This window comes from Schistocerca cancellata, chromosome 1 (assembly GCF_023864275.1).
Source record: "Schistocerca cancellata isolate TAMUIC-IGC-003103 chromosome 1, iqSchCanc2.1, whole genome shotgun sequence".
Lineage (NCBI taxonomy): Eukaryota > Metazoa > Arthropoda > Insecta > Orthoptera > Acrididae > Schistocerca > Schistocerca cancellata.
The window spans coordinates 387,833,285-387,838,021 of NC_064626.1; the positions used below are offsets into that span (position 1 = coordinate 387,833,285).

General features: G+C 41.8%; 1 non-coding gene across 1 annotated transcript; it reads left to right on the top strand.

Annotated features, from left to right (window-relative positions):
• Positions 1 to 1,611: 1,611 nt before the first annotated feature.
• On the top strand, positions 1,612 to 1,685 carry Trnas-aga (transfer RNA serine (anticodon AGA)). Its single transcript has one exon. It is a non-coding gene; the product is annotated as a tRNA-Ser (tRNA).
• Positions 1,686 to 4,737: the final 3,052 nt, after the last annotated feature.

Below are 4,737 nucleotides of genomic sequence, written 5' to 3' on the forward strand. Positions count from 1 at the left end.
CTTGGGTGAACTTCTGGGTAAGAACAACCTGGCTACAGGTCTGCTTACTCCACACCAGAAAAAAGCTACAGGAAAGACATCGAAATCGTGTTTGGAAAATTGAAGCGACTTTATGTGGCTGTGAGCCAAACGTGGTTCCACAATTACACTACGAGGATAGAGTTGCAGAGAAACAAGTTTGCAAAGATGAAAGTGTATTGTTTAAGAAAGCTACGTAAAAACAGAAACCCATATTATCAGCGGGAAACGTAATAGCGAATTGTGTTTTAGAACTTGTGGTCACGCCATCTGATTTCCAGCACAATGGTTTGTCCAGTGAACACTAATTTCAGTAGGAAGGGGGCCTTCTGGTCCCGGAAATACATTAAGAGATGAAACTTGGCAGGTTAGTAGTCCACCTCAAGGGCCTCCTCCCGTAAATGTCGTGAAGCCCATTAGTCAGAAAATACCGAGAAAAATGGCTCTAAAGTTTGCGCGCAGCTCATATACCGATTAATCTACACACTACGGCAGCGCAGAGAAAGGGCTGTGCTTGCAGTGGACTCGCTTGCAACGCGGGCGATCCATGTTCGATCCAACCCTCAGGTAACCTTTTTTTTTGTAGTTGTTTTAAAATTAAAATAACTTTTAAATAAAGTTGATGACCTAAAATACTATCGATCAAATCATAACGAATCATAATTTATTTACGAAATGACTGTTACAGCTAATTAACATAAAATGTGAACTACAGCTACTATTTTCTTTTTAAAACGTTGAATAATTTCAAATGCATTTTAACGGCGATAAATTAAAGGTTTAATTACTACTGTAACAAAATATCGTGTAGGTTTTTATTTATGTAATATTTTAGAATATTGCCTTTTTTATCAATTTCGTATTTTAGATATAAGCATGAGAATGATAGTTATCATAAAAACACTGAAACCAAAAAATATTTTCACATCTTGCGTAATTTATCTCTCTTTTTTTTTAAGAGATCTGTTGGGAAACATACTCCGTTAACATTCATGAAAACGTCTCTTTCATCAAAAAGCTTGAATGCTTACTGGATTATTTCACTAAAAATTTGGAGATAAGAGGTGATGGCGCACTGATGATTGTATTATTATACAGTCTGCATGGGAATTTATTTTATTAATTTCAATCAGGTAAGCGCACTTTTGTATACGATTTATTATCTTTTTACCTGAATGAGATTTTCACTCTGCAGCGGAGTGTGCGCTGATATGAAACTTACTGGCAGATTAAAACTGTGTGCTGGACCGAGACTCGAACTCCGAACCTTTGCCTTTCGCGGACAAATCCTCTACCAGCTGAGCTACCCAAGCACGTCTCACGCCCCATCCTCACAACTGCATTTCTGCCAGTACCTCGTGTCCTACCTTCCAAACTTTACAGAAGCTCTCCTGCGAACCTTGCAGAACTAGCACTCCTGAAAGAAAGGATATTGCGTAGACATGGCTTAGCCACATCCTGGGGGATGTTTTCAGAATGAGATTTACACTCTACAGCGGAGTGTGCGCTGATACGAAACTTCCTGGCAGATTAAAACTGTGTGCCGGACCGAGTCTCGAACTCGGGACCTTTGTGAGGATGGAGCGTGAGTCGTGCTGGGGTAGCTCAGTTGGTAGAGCACTTGCCCGAGAAAGGCAAAGTCCCGAGTTCGAGTCTCGGTCCGGCATACAGATTTAATCTGCCAGGAAGTTTCAGCTTTTTACCTATATATAAAAATAGAAGTCACAAAGTTGAACGAGTACATTTTGGAGGAATCATTTTCATTGTACATGTCGGAGATTTCTCATCATCCTGAAAGATTTCGCCGAGTAATTGAGGTCTTGCTCATTCTTCCAAGAGTCAATAATAAATAGAAATTGTTCATTTCCCACATAAGACTTTAAACAATGGATATGAATACAATGCCAATACACGGTCCTGCCTTAGCTTGTTATAAGTTTTAAAATAATTAAAAAAAGATACAAAATAAACGTTACCCAAAGGCAGGCTCAAACCTGGATCGCCCGCTTGGTAAGCGAGTCTGCTACAGACGCAGCTATTTCGCTGCGCTGGACGGCTTTTAAATTACCGCTATATGAGCTGCTCGCAAAACTTTAGAGATCTTTTTCTCAGAATCTTCTTGCTAGTGCGCTTCACAACTTTTATGGGTTGATATCCTTGAAGTAGACTATACAACTAACCTGCAAAGTCTCGTCCCGAATTGAAAGACCGTAAGATTCCCTTGTAAGTCACACGAACGCAACGAGTTACGTATGTGTTGTCCGCTGAACGAATATTACGAGACTAGGAAAAAAAAAGAAAAGAAAATAAATAATTGTCTGAGAGGCACCTAATTGCAAAGAGTTTTCTTCCACCGCACATAATGGCCCATTTCCACGCGGTGTGTGTGAGTTGCGTCGCAAGTGTGTAGGTGACTGTAATGAGCGTACGTATAGTTTTGTGTTATTTTTGTGCTGTACGATTATGAGAGAAGAGAGATGGTGATATCCATAGCAATAACATAACCTGTTCCTCTAGAGAAACACGAAAGGAACCGCCGGAAATAATGTCCCCATCTGAAGTGCGCTGTTGTTGTGGTCTTCAGTCCTGAGACTGGTTTGATGCAGCTCTCCATGCTACTCTATCCTGTGCAAGCTTCTTCATCTCCCAGTACCTACTGCAACCTACATCCTTCTGAATCTGCTTAGTGTATTCATCTCTTGGTCTCCCTCTACGATTTTTACCCTCCACGCTGCCTTCCAATACTAAACTGGTGATCCCTTGATGCCTCAGAACATGTCCTACCAACCGATCCCTTCTTCTAGTCAGGTTGCGCCACAAACTCCTCTTCTCCCCAATTCTATTCAATACTTTCTCATTAGTTATGTGATCTACCCAAATAATCTTCAGCATTCTTCTGTAGCACCACATTTCGAAAGCTTCTATTCTCTTCTTGTCCAAACTATTTATCGTTCATGTTTCACTTCCATACGTGGCTACACTCCATACAAATACTTTCAGAAACGACTTACTGACACTTAAATCTATACTCGATGTTAACAAATTTCTCTTCTTCATAAATGCTTTCCTTGCCATTGCCAGTCTACATTTTATATCCTCTTTACATCGACCATCATCAGTTTTTTACTCCCCAAATAGCACAACTCATTTACTACTTTTAGTGTCTCATTTCCTAATCTAATTCCCTCAGCATCACCCGACTTAATTCAACTACATTCCATTATCCTCGTTTTGCTTTTGTTGATGTTCATCTTATACCCTCGTTTCAAGACACTGTCCATTCCGTTCAACTGCTCTCCCAAGTCCTTTGCTGTCTCTGACAGAATTACAATGTCATCGGCGAACCTCAAAGTTTTTATTTCATCTCCATGGATTTTAATACCTACTCCGAATTTTTCTTTTGTTTCCTTTACTGCTTGCTCAATATACAGATTGAATAACATCGGGGACAGGCTACAACCCTGTCTCACTCCCTTCCCAACCACTGCTTCCCTTTCATGCCCCTCGACTCTTATAACTGTCATCTGGTTTCTGTACAAATTGTAAATAGCTTTTCGCTCTCTGTATTTTACCCCTGCCACCTTTAGAATTTGAAATAGAGTATTCCAGTCAACATTGTCAAAAGCTTTCTCTAAGTCTACAAATGCCAGAAACGTAGGTTTGCCTTTCATTAATCTAGCTTCTAAGATAAGTCGTAGGGTCAGTATTGCCTCACGTGTTCCGATATTTCTACGGAATCCAAACTGATCTTCCCCGAGGTCGGCTTCTACTAATTTTTCCATTCGTCTGTAAGGAATTCGCGTTAGTATTTTGCAACCGTGACTTATTAAACTGATAGTTCGGTAATTTTCACGTCTGTCAACACCTGCTTTCTTTGGGATTGGAATTATTATATTCTTCTTGAAGTCTGAGGGTATTTCGCCTGTCTCATACATCTTGCTCACCAGCTGGTAGATTTTGGTCAGGACTGGCTCTCCCAAGGCTGTCAGTAGTTCTAATGGAATGTTGTCTACTCCCAGAGCTTTGTTTCGACTCAGGTCTTTCAGTACTCTGTCAAACTCTTCACGCAGTATCACTCTTCTGAAGTACGTATCATCACCAAAAATGCCACATGCGCACACTTCATTAGGCACCGCTGATGTATTTTAAATTTAATTCAAGATATTGGTGCAGCGTCAGATCATCAGTAACTTTAAGGCATCTCCTCTCCTTCCCCTGCCGGCCAAATACTAATCGATAGTGAAAATTTCTTCCACTACGTGGATTCGAACCACCTGCTTCAGAGTGGAGCACCACAGCACAAGCTTGCGTTAGTGACCCCAGCTAGAGAAGCCGTCAGTGAAGGTGTTTGTCGTGTAAAAGATATGAGAGAATACGCGCAATAATACTGGCAGATGTGCAGCTACGCCAGGAAGCACTTATGACGACAACGCGCGTGTGGTCGGTATGCCGTGGCGCTCCCTGCAGCCGAAGTGACGCCCGCGTGGACGACGCAGCTGCGCTGTGTTTCTCCGGCGCCGTCTTCAGCTGCACAGGCTACTCCTGCTGCTGTGTACACCATTAGCGTAGAGCTTCCACATCTTTCAACTTTTCGGGTAGAAAAGCTAAGTGGCTGCAAGTGGCGCATCACTAATGGCAAGGCCCCGAGTTAGCGACCTAAGTGTGTCTGACCTTCCTCCATCTCCCTCCTTCATTCTTTCTCTCATTCACTCGCGCATA